The sequence below is a fragment of the Drosophila takahashii genome, chromosome 3R, assembly GCF_030179915.1.
Source record: "Drosophila takahashii strain IR98-3 E-12201 chromosome 3R, DtakHiC1v2, whole genome shotgun sequence".
In the NCBI taxonomy this organism is placed as follows: Eukaryota; Metazoa; Arthropoda; class Insecta; order Diptera; family Drosophilidae; genus Drosophila; species Drosophila takahashii.
Window position 1 is genome coordinate 17,267,399 of NC_091681.1, and position 12,649 is coordinate 17,280,047.

Genomic DNA, 12,649 nt, shown 5'->3' on the forward strand with positions numbered 1-12,649 from the left:
ATTAGGTTTTCTAAATGCTGAATCTCTGAATTATTATTTTTATAAAAGGATGATATGATTATTTTCAACTACTATTGTATTTAGTGTATTAAAAAATCCATGATTTCCCCTTGACTTCAGGGGACTTAATTACGCTGGATCACAATTAACTTTGAAAGCCGAGCACTTGGCGGCTCCAATTGCATTTGTCATGCATAGAAGACGTTCCGGAGGACAACAACTGTCACTCGACACTGCGTCTGGTTTTCTGACGTCAAGGTGCAACCGCATAAGAAGGAGCTCCACCGCTCAACGGATCCTTGAGGAGGGGAGGGCGATGGAGGATGGTATATCAAGTTGTTATGTTGCACATAATTATATCAGGGCCGCGAAAGTTTCTCGGCAATTTCGTTGAATGCCACTCAGCCTCCTCAGCCGGCGGTGGAGGAGCAACTTTTATGAGATCCTGACACTGGCAGGCGGCTAATTAGATATTCTATCGTTCTATTTAATGCACTTGAGTCGGCCTGCATTCTTGGGATTCTTCAGCAAGTGTTGTGTCAACCCCTTTTGCCTGCAACGGCCGGACTTAAGAACTAAAGAATTCCAATTTAAATCGAATTTTCGGCATTGGCATGTGAAAGGCATGTGGCATTCTGTACTCTCTATTTTCCAGGCCGACGACTGGCCAAGTGTGTCGATGCAGTGACTCGGAGAGCTTGACATACAAATTTGTGGTACATTTATTGGCTTGTTTGGTCAGCCCACACACATCGAAGTCTATGTGGGGATAGTGAAGACTATAGAGGGGTTAAAGGGCAGGGGATATTTTAAATGTTAAGCTGACTCTCAAAGTCGGGGGCCATTGACACACATATTTGCACAGCTGGCGAGCTGAGACCGGACTTTCGGTTCCGCTCCAGGATCCCGGCTTCTAAATGTGGATCCTGGCCATGGTCCTGCGGTCGAAGGAGAGTCAGTGGCCGTGCGCTTTAATTTGCTTTATTTATTACACATTACCAGCCCAATTGCAGGGCACAGCTGTGCCAGCTGGCCGCACCGCCTTTTGGCCTCAACGATAACTTATGCAAAAAGTTGAAACTTTAAATAAATAAACTTTGAGGCGGAGGCTGCTGCTCCTGTGCCGTTCTGCTCACACGTAACAATTTGCGAGGTAAACATGGCATTATTTTAGTTTCAATTTTCGCTTCGTTATTTTTCCACACACACACAGAGTCAGAAACCCTTGCAAACCCTCACATTCACAAAGGGGCGACTGTTTGTTTTTAGATTGCAGCAGCGCGTTGCATGTTGTCTTTGCCCGTCGTCGTCGTCTTTTTGCCGCCATTTTACGCTCGTTATGGCAACACTTTGGCTCAAAAGCAAACGACAGCCCTGAAAACACATCTCAAACGGCGGCCGCGTTTGCACAGTGAGAAAAAACGAGAGAGTGGGGAGAAAAAACTGCGGGCTGGCTAGAATGGCTGGCTGGAAAAAATCATTTCAAGCAGAAACAACAAGGGAAATGCGGAAAACGCCTTGGCGCCTTTCCTTCTGGGTGGGGACACCTCTCCCCCCTTCCACTTGCCTCTTGCCCTTTCCATTCAAAATTTCCCCATGCCGTTTGTCGTCTGAGTTTGCCTGCATTCGCTCCGTTGACTGGCAACTTTCGTCGCCTCGGCCTTCGTCCTTCAACCTCCTTACAACCACCCACCCACTCGACGCCCACGTGATTGACTGCACTGCGACGTGTCTCTTTCACGGGAAAAAAAGGTAGTGGGTCTATAATTCTGCACTTTAAAATGCTTCTTGGATTACTCAGCAAGATCTAGAGATACAGCCCTTGAAAGCATTCGATTAAAGTTAAAAATATTCCAAGTTTTACAGCTTTAAGGACACTTTAAAAATGGTATAGTTAAAAAATAGGATAGAAGATATATTTATTTATTTAATAAAAAAATAAAAATTCTTACATAATCTGGTTAATTTATTTACTGGTTCTGAATGCAGATTGTAAATTTTCCCTATTTTTTCACCGTGCTGTTTGTGTTTTTATCTTGTCTGATAATAATTTTCCCGAGTCGCTTTTCCTGCTGCAAAAGATGCGTGTTGCATTTGCCTGTCTGCCGTCCGTCGTCTGTCGCCGGGATTTGTTTACATGATTGTGCACAGGAGGAGTGTTTGCCCCTCCACATTTCCCTTACTCCTTACTCCATATTCCTTATCCTTATCCTTATCCTTAGCCTGCTGCATTAGCACTCGAGTGTTTGCATTTCCTTTGAGCCAAATCGCAGCAAATTATATTTTTATTGATTCGGCAAACATTTGAGCTGCGCGATTTGCCCGATAAAGGCGCTGCTAGAGTGGCAAAGTGAATTAATTTTCCCGCTTGGGACTTAACAGTTTTCCTTGGTGTGCAAACTGCATATTGCGCATACGCCACCGAAACGCTGGATTTAGATAGCGGAACGGTACAGGGCGAAAAACCGCAGAAGGAATAACAACAACAACAAGAGGTAGCCACAACTTTTCGCATTTACCAAAAAACTTTTCAACATTTTCTTGTTACCCGCTTGTCTTCTTCGTTTTCGCTACATGGCCATAGACCCACTGAGCAAATTGTAAATGAAAAAGTTTTTATGTTATTCAGTGTTTGCAGGGGGCGGAACTACCGTCTAGCCCCTCCTCCTCGGCCGCCCCTGCCTCTATCACCATTTCTTCCACTGCCTTTGTTGTTGCTGTCGTTATTGCTGCATTATGTCTATTGTTGTCTATATACATTTTTGTCGAAAGTAATTGTAAATGCTGTTCATAGTTTGACTGTCGACGTGATGTCCCCGTCCTCAGCTCCTCTATTTCCCCCTCGACTTTCTGTGGCACTCAATTCGAGAGTTTTCCATTGCCCAGTTTCCCGGCTCTTACAAAGCCAGCACAGAATTGTTTTAAAGTCAACATTTTGGCATTCAGCGAAGGGAGTTTACCAAATGTTCAGCTTTAATATCTGATGTTTATTTGAAGGTAAACAAAAGTGATACAGTCGCATAAGTAAAACAAACAAATTTCAAGCAAAACATGTGTGTGAACTATGAAATATGAAAATAAACGCAAATTAAGCCACGAATAGAAAAAATCAACTTTATCCAACATTTGAAGTGGCGGAAGAGGAGGACACGGCCGCAACATGACCCGCTTTCGCATAAAAAACCTGAAAATCCTCTCCTGCTGCCTCAGCCTGTGGGTGGTGCTCTTCGGCGGGGCACTGCACCTGGCGCAGGGCAGCGAGTTCCCCGAGCGTGAGTGCTGTGACCTCACCACCACCTCCACGGTGGGTCCGCTGCCCATGCCGCCCGCCGCGCTGCCCACCGACAAGTCGCTCTCCTCGGCCACAACGGCCTTGGAGACGGATCTGGCCATCGGACGATCGGGTAAGTGGTCACGGGGTGCACTTAAATATAATATTGCTAACAAGTACCTAATTTAAATCAAATAAATGAGGTACTAGCTAAAAGGGTTAATACATAAGTGAAATGTTTACGGAAATATTATATAATGAATAATATTTTTAGATATAATAAAAACGGTAATTACTTACGATTAGTTAGGTAAAACTTAAACATAACGAGTCTGACAATTTTACAATTATTAATTTTGTGAATTTTAAAAATTATTTAGCTTACAATTTGACTTTACCAAAAATTATTTTAGTTTATTAATATTTTTATAATTTTGTGACTAAAATTTTGTGAGTAAAATTATAAATACCGTTTTTTTATTAACGTTCTGGATAAAGCTGTTGAAACTATCACTTTTTATAAAACGAAAAACAAATAACTAATAAACGTTACAAGGTAACCTTCTAAGCTTAATATATTGTTAATAATAAAACCACATTTCTTCGACTGCATCGGATTGCGGCTTGTGGCCCATTGCCTATTCATAGTCCCTACTAAAAATGGCCAAGTCTAATTGCCAAGCGATATTTAATGGCTCAATGAGCAGCAGGACTTCACCCGAGGGTTTGGCAATAGAGAGATAGTGGAGGACATCATCATCACTTACGCTCCAATTAACACAATGACCTTTCGCCAGCCATCGATGCAGCTGAGTGGTCCCAAAGCTCCCACGGGGTCGCCGGGGGGTTAACATTTTGCCATGCTGACGGTGTGGGAGCAATTTGAAATTCAAAGCAAACGTCAGCTGTAAAACAATTTATATTCACTTTGAATTGAGGTTTTGTTTCGCATTTTATTGTGTGGCCAGACAGACAGACTGCAGACTAGGGGATATACATATAGAGGGGATATAACCATGTAGGGGGTTATGGTACGTGTGTGTCTCAGTTTCTTGCTGCCAACTTGACTCGTATTAAATGTTTGCTGAGCGTTGCTACGTGCCGTAAACAGCAGCAACAACAATTGGCTGCAGCATACTAAGTAAATATAGAATTCGATTGAGTTTTTATCCAGGTTATAGAATATTACTCGGATTGTGAACTGAATGGTTTTTCAGCTTTTGGCAAGGACTTCTGTAACGCAATTTACAGAAATAAACTGTCAAAGCCAAATTAAAATATGCATAAAAAATAAAAAATCTATTAAATGGTATTCCTGCCTGGGGCAAAATGTTTACTAGCCATTTAATTGCCACTCTTTATTTTTTGCATAGCTTAAAAAGTTTTTCAGCCTGAGTGCATAAAACTTTTTTGGCCCACACAATAGCAAGCTTTGTATGCATCCTTAAATGTCAAATTAGCCACGAATTAAAAATGTCAGTTGGAAAAGTTGAAGGCTCCACTCCACTCCGCCCCGACTTTTACCCACTTCTCTTCTCCTCCCGACAGTAAACTTTAACTATGACGGACATTCGATTGGTTCGAGGAACAGGATAAAGTGCATTAACCCCACAATTGCAGAGGGCCGAAAAGGGGGGTTCAATACACGCACTTAGTGGGGGGTTCATGTCCTCGTAATTGAGTTTATTAAATAATCACAAATATCGATTGGCTTCGATTCATTCTGCTTGGCACTCGACTCCAAAGGGACGGGGGCAATCGCATGAAAAGGGCCAATTGGCCAGCACAAATGCGAAATGTTAAAAAAGTTTATTATGCAACAAACTTGATTGACTGACTGACTGACTGTCGGACAGGGACAGAAACAGACGCACACATACACATGCAGAGGTTGCCAGGACAAATTAGTCATTAAACGATGCTCTCAATGTGCCAGACGCATTGAGTGCATTGCAGGTCGAGAGAACACTACAAAACCGGCGGGACCGGGATGTTAAGAAAGTGCTGAGCCTACACCTGGAAAAATATAATTATTTTCGGGATAATTCTAAAGAAAAAGTATCCTAACTCTATTTGAAATCAATTCTTTTCTAGCTACTCTTTTAAAACTAAGTTAATTTCAAAAGAAAAACCAATAAATTTACCTTTTGAGAGAACAAAACTTTTTGTGGTGCATTCCGCAGGACGAAAGATGAACCAACCGGCAAAAAGGACATAGTCCTTACTGCAATGGGTTTGACGTTGAGGGACATAAAAATTTCCGTTCTATGTAAGCGGCTTTCCTTTTTTTTCCTACTCCACCTAACAATGTTACTTGGACATACACATATGCTGGGTGGCGGTGGTGGGGCGGAAATGTAGGTGAAACGTGTGGAGCGTCGAGAACATCTTGCAGTTTATGTATATGGCCTTTAGATTGAGTTTGCTCGAATGTACACAAGTTGTTCGAATTCGCATTTGAATGGGGAATTTCTTTTAGTGGCCAACGAGGACGACGGATGTGCCTCCTTGAGCTGTGGACCTCCGGAGCCCAGGATCTCAGTCTGCATGTCCATCTGTCTGCATGCCTGCCTGTCTGTCTATCTGTCGTTGTCTGCCTGTCGTTGGGCTTAGCCATGACATAAGATTTTAATCAGCATAAAATTTTCGTTATTCCGTTATTTCTTCGATTGCCTTTCCCCCTTTGACATAAGCAAATACAAAAATGAGAGTTGGTCAATGGAAAATGGGAATTTCATATTTAACATCCCTTGCCTTGTTTATTCGGGGACTCCGCTGTTTAACCTATTTGCTTTCGATTTTTATGGCTGCAAAAGTGATCGCCTGTTTCTCTATTAAAGTTGCCAGTTGTCTTTAAAACATTGTATGTACTTTAAAAGCTTAACTTATAGAATTTAATAAAATAATCTAATAATCCGACCCATACAAGATCTGATACATAAAGAGTTAATAAATCTTAAAGCCTTAAGAAGCCTTGTAGCCCCACTCAAGTTCAAATTGCAGTAAATGAAGTGCTTAAATCTTTAAAGCCTTAAAGGGCTAAAGCATTGTGTTGGCTAAAATATTGTTGCAACCGCATTTCCTCGCTAACACGCTTACCCTTAAATCGCATCAATTTTAAACGCAACAGACACTTCACTCCGCACACAGACACACCAGCTCGGGCACAAACACTCGTAAGTTATTCCACCTTAATTATATTGCAACACCCCGACTCAACCCCCTTCCCCGTGCCCCCTTCCCCTCCATCGATCCAAGCCGAACCGAACAATTCCAACCCATTGCGACCCATTCCGACCCAATTCGAGGCACACATCGCGCTCAGGTGCCTGAAGGTCCATGTAACACAATGTTTTATGTACTGTCCATGTGTGTGTGTCTCTCTTGGCGAGCGTGTGTGTATGTGTATATGTGCTCGGTATGCCGGTGTGTGCGTGAATTAGTTATGAAGCCAAAGTCAAAGTGGGTCAGCAGCAGTTCTTCTTTTCCCGCTGCAATTCCGCCTCGAGTTGCCGCTGCTGCATTCGAGTGTGGCCATATTTTTAGAGCCCCGCCAATGCCAATTTAATGTTATTGCGTATACGTGCCGTTGGCCGGCATTATCAATAGTCGGTGCGTACTGTATGCACAGGGAAAAAATAAAACAATATCACTACTTTATGGCTGCATTAAGTCTGGTTCTTACATTTTTAGCTCATCAAAGATTTACTTTTTTTTCACTACAGCTTATTTTAAGAATTATTAAGAATTTATTAAATTGTTTCTTACTAAATGGAAAAATATTAAAACAAAGGGAAAGACAATGACATTTACTGGTTGTGAAATACTTTTTGTTTAGAATATAAACAAATATTTAATTAAATTAAGATAGTTAATTTCTCAATTAGAACAAATATTAATATTATAATAGGTCATAACAAAGACGGCCTATTATATTTTTTGTTCTCAGTGCGTTCGTGCATCATTGTGCATTTGCAGCAGTTAAAATTGTAATTAAATTCAACACCCGCACATGTGTAATGTAAATTATGTATGCGTGTCACAGCTGGCCTGCCACAATAAAATGCAACACGAGATGGAGGAACAACTGCAGCCAACATACATTTCAATTTGTAGGACACTCGACCAAAAAACAGAACCCAAGAAGTGGCTACAAGCTCTCGGCACTTAACCTTCTGCCCGAAACAGACCAACTTGAGATGGCGATGCAGATGCTGATGGGATGGGAAGCCATATCCCGCTGCCATGAGTGCGACCTTCATCAAATCAACGAAAGGTAGCAGCAGCCTTTGCTCTTGCTTTCGTGCTGTTTGCCAGGCAAATTAAAAATTCAGCACAAGACTGAGGGCGGCGACGACCTCAGTGCGATGCCAAAGGTTGTTCGCGGCTGCTGGTCGGTCTCGACCTGTCTCGATTTCACTTGAAATGGGAAAAAATGCTCGCAGTCGGAGGACTCCAAGGGCGCAGAGCACAGTAAAACAGAAAAAAGTAAATTAAAATTGTCTGTTTATTTGCACAAAATTCCGGCAAAGCAAAGATTCAAATATGCTGACTTGGCGGCAGTCCTTTAAAGCCAGCTATGTGTGTTGGCCTCAGTAGGGGATCTAGAATGTTTCTAAAGGGTTAACACACAGTCAGCTAGGTATCATTAAAAAATGGTGTATAAAAAGCTAATATTTTAAAATATTTTTGTTAATACCTTCGAATAAAAATTAAAAAATATTTAATGGTATTTAAATAGGTTGGTTTTAATATTTATTAAATACCCTTAGATTAATAATAAGTACTAATCAAACCCACAAAAAGCCATGGATCCGCCCCTGGAAAGAGTGTCTGTGCTGAAAGTCAAGGCTGCTAATTAAGTGCTTTTTTGGGGTTAAATACATATGTATAAGCTGCCTCCGTCACAGTTACAGCTCAGGCTAAAGCCGGGATTTATCCAGCCGATTCCGACTGTGCCGGGCCGCAGCTATTAAGAGTCCCTTTCTTTCTGTCTCTGTGTGTGTGCTGGCTGGATCATGTTTTAAGCTGCAGAGCTTAACATCAATTTTTGAGAGCTTACTCTTTGAGCGCCTGTGTGTGTGTGGAAAAAGGACCTCGCCAAACGAAGAGAACTTATATTGTTGCACTGCCTCGTATCTGGAGGATTTTCTCATTATTAAACTGGAACCCATCTAATTAGGATGCGGTATTCTCGGGCCCACATATATATATTCATCTCGCGTGTGGCATTTCGTTAATGACACTTTAATGTGCTACAAAATCAACTGACACAGCTGGAAAAATAAATCACATTTTTTGAAGGGAGCAACATTTTTGAAATAGAGCCTCGGCAGGGCGCATATATCACATACATCACCGGCACGCCCGCCCACACTCTTGTCATCTATCAAAATTCACTTTTCATATAGACCCTACCTGGGCTCTGTCTATATGTCTGAATGTCGGTCCGTTTGGCTGACTGGATGGCATACATTTAACCCGCACGTAGTCGCAATTTTAATATAATGGCGGGCTGAAGCGAAGACGAGTCGAGTTGAAGGCATATCAACGACCTAGTAAGCATCTTTATACAATTTCATGAGGCTGTCAGCACACGCACACGGGCACAAGGCACCAATACACCAACAGATGTACACCCACACACACACACGGACACGCAGGACACCTGGCGACGCGACCGCGCACTTTGCATAAATTTGTTATGCATATAAAATTAAAAGCATATTTTTAGGCAGCCCGCCACACACTCTTGTGCCGCCAGTCGGCAGTGTTGATATTTTTATGGCAAATACTCGTAATTTGTAACTCTTACACAACTCGAAAACTTCAAAGATACACAGATAATCAGGGGTGCGAGGAGCGGGGTGAATGAGATACAGATACGCGCACGCACCGGGAAATTCATCGGCCTACAAATGAGCAAAGTTTTACTTTTATTTGATTTGCACGAGATCCAAAGCGAAAGTAACAAAATTGCGGCTGTTTGTTGGTTTCCTTTTCTTTTCGGGGCCCCAAAACAAACGGCAGAAAGTTAAGTTCAAACGAGAGAACACAACGAAAAGTCATACAAATTTGCCGAGCAAATGGTGGAAATATTAACACGCGTGTCTGTTTGCCACTCGCATGTCTGTGAAATTAAAAATGAACTCACAGGCACTGCAAAGAATTTCGGACATGGAAAGGGGAGTGTTTTAAAATTTATTCAAAATTATTATAAAGATTTACTAGTATATATTTTGGAAGAGTCAAATAAAAATGTAAACAAACAATTTTATTTGGAAATTAAATTTAAATAAATTAGTCAATTGTAAAAAAATATGCAAAATATTTTAAAGACCTTACAAGTAGCAAGAACATTTTAAATACTCTTAAAATTATTTTAAGTTTATGTCAATACTTCAATCGAAAAAACTTTATATTTACTTACTCTTCATTTTAATAAAAATGCTCTGATGCCAAATGTTTAATAAATTGGTCAATAGTTCTTTTTACGATATATTTTAAGAAGATGAACCTTGATTTTAGCAGTGCAATAAAAAAACGAAGGCAAACCTAATGTTAGCTGCTGTTGGGCCTGAAATCAAAATACATTAACGCGCTGCGTGCCCGAGACTGTGTGTGTTCTCTGGCGTTCGTGTGTTTGTGTGTGGGGCAGGACGAGTGGGTGAGCCACTTCATCACCGTGGCAGGACCAACGGCATATGCAAATATTTCAGGCAAACCAAAGCGACACTCAACATTCGTTTCGACCCCACACCGCCACTCCATCGCCGTTGCCCGCGGCTTAAGTTTGCGTTTTTATTTAATTGCGGAAATTGTGGCTTCGCCCTGCCACCCCCACACCCACAGCCACACACGCACACACTCATACTGAAACTCACACAGGCACAGCCACAGCACACGGGGATTCTTGAGAAAGCGTTGCCTTTATAATTTCTTTCATAACGCAACCAAGCATTGTAACATATTTTTATGGCCTCACATTTTTCTGCTTTCATACAGTTTCGTGTCGGTTTCTTCAGCTTCTTCTTCTTCCCCTTCTTCCCGTCAGCGGTTCTCCAAAACATTCTCGGAATTCCAAAGCAGATATGAGTTTTGATACCGTCGAAGTGGTTGCAGCCTCCCCGGCTTCTCGCTTTGACTTCCCTTTTTTCAACGCCACCACCAAAAAAAAAGAAACAAATTGAGTCAAGTGCGTCTTCCTGGTGGTGATGGTGAAAATGAAAATGGGGCTGAAGAACACATCTCCCTTCGCCTGACAAGCCAAACTAATTAGAAAGTCACTTTAGACGCCGTTTCACCGCTCCCACAGGTCGAAAGTCGTTGAGCAGAAAATTAAAACCGACTCAAATGTGATTTTTTCTCGTGTGAATCTTATGAATGTTAATATATATAGAAATGCCTAATCATAACCCAATTGCGTTTCCAGCTAATGCAATTGAAAATAATTATTTCCCCATTTCTGTTTTGCTCCCTTCCGGGTATTATTAACCAAACATATCTGATTTATTATGTCGAAAATTTACCTTATTGATTACAATTAATTGCCAGAAGGATTCCTAATGATCAGAATAATAAACAGACACACTAATGATGTATGAAATATTAAACCTGATCTTAAAGTCACTGGGGAAAAATTTGCTTTTCAAAAATAACTATTTGTTTAGCAACATAATAAGACAGAACTGGAATTTTTTTTATTCAAAATAACGGCAATAGATTTTAATCGGAAAGTAGGTAACAAATTTTTATATTTACACACTTTATATTTTATATCCAAAAACTTTCCGACAATTAGCGGCTAATAAAGTGTGTCATGGAAGTATGCTTTGTTTTCAAAATAATTGCTGAATCATTAAGGGCCACGCGCCCTATACGCAATATGCCATAACTTGACTTTATTGATTTCAATTAATTGCCAGCGGAGTTCGCTAGGGCTGGCATTTACGAAAACTGCTCATAAATGAATTGGAAAAGCGTCGAACGAAACAAGCCACCAACAAATGGCGGGCAATCAGCTCGGTAAGTGGCTTACGCTTACACCAGGCGGCCCAAAGCCGAATATCGATGTTGGCTCCTTTCCCCCGGCCACCTGGTAATGTGTTCGAGCGCGGGCCCCGTATCAAAGCATTACGATCTAAATGACACTTTGACAGGAGCAGGACCTGGCACGGAGTTCGGGGTGCGGCACCTAGGAAGGAGGAGGTAGCTCCTGCTCCTCCTGCCCCTGGTAGCCTGCCGTTCACCTGCACGCAGTCGATGGCAGCGGCGATAAGGGGAAGAAAAATCGAGGCAGCCCGCTCACATGCTCGCGACACACGCTACTTAACTGTTAATATTTAAAGTTGCAACGGGAAGCAGCAGAACACTGTGAGAAAATCGATATAGATCATTTTTATAAAAAGGATTCGAAATTTCTTAAACTCCATGCCTCAAAAATATAATAAACTTCTCGTTAGAAAAAAACCAATATATCTTAATTATACAAACATCATTTTAAATAACAAATACAACTTTAAATTAATTCTGCTTCGTAATATTACAAAAAAAAATATTGTACCATATTACTAAAATATTTTTAAAATTATAGCAAGCCCTAAATATTTTTACAAAATGTATACAGAAAATTTTATTTCACAGAATTAAATATCTTTTAAATAATTTCAAATATTATCCAATTCAAGCAATGCAGTCATAAAGCCATTTTCTAATCTCGCCAACACATTTTGCCCCCAGTGCATTAGCAATCGCAGCAGCAGCAAAACAGCGAACCGGAAGCGGAAAGCTTTTCGCCTGCGGAAGTGTTTCGTGCGCGCCAAGTTTATATAAGCGACGGCGATACGTACGAGCATGTGGTGGTGTGTGTTCGAAAAGTGTGTGTGCTGCCGTTGCTGTTGCTGTTGGCTGCAGCCTCGTGTGTGTTTGTGCAAATTGCAAGGAGTTTAATGACAAAAGCAGCAACTACAGCCGGGCGCAATGCGTTTAAGCAGCCGGCACTTTGTTGTTTCCAAAGGTGGTGCGGCTGCCATTGGTGTGCTGCCATTGCCATTGTTGCTTTTCACCCGGGACTCTAACGAACCGACGACAGACCAGGATTTCACGCCTTTTCCACCTCGCGGCTGCGAAAACACTTTCACTAGCGCCCGGCAGCTGGCTGTTTGCCGCTCAGCTCGGGTAATCGCGAATAACCGACTGGGATTCACCCGGCTACTCCATCACACTGAGAACAAAAACATTATAGTACCGAATTTTTTTTGAAAAAGTTATTTATAATTTATAGATATATATTTAGCTTATAATTTTGAACAATACGTTGTCCTAATGTGTTAATTGGAAAATTCAACACAAAAAAGATCATAGAAAAAAAAAAAAGAA

General features: G+C 41.3%; 1 protein-coding gene across 3 annotated transcripts in view; it reads left to right on the forward strand.

The window, feature by feature from the left end:
* Gfrl (Glial cell line-derived neurotrophic family receptor-like) overlaps positions 1-12,649 on the forward strand; it is a 122,802-nt gene that overhangs the window by 57,113 nt on the left and 53,040 nt on the right. The window lies entirely within an intron of this gene.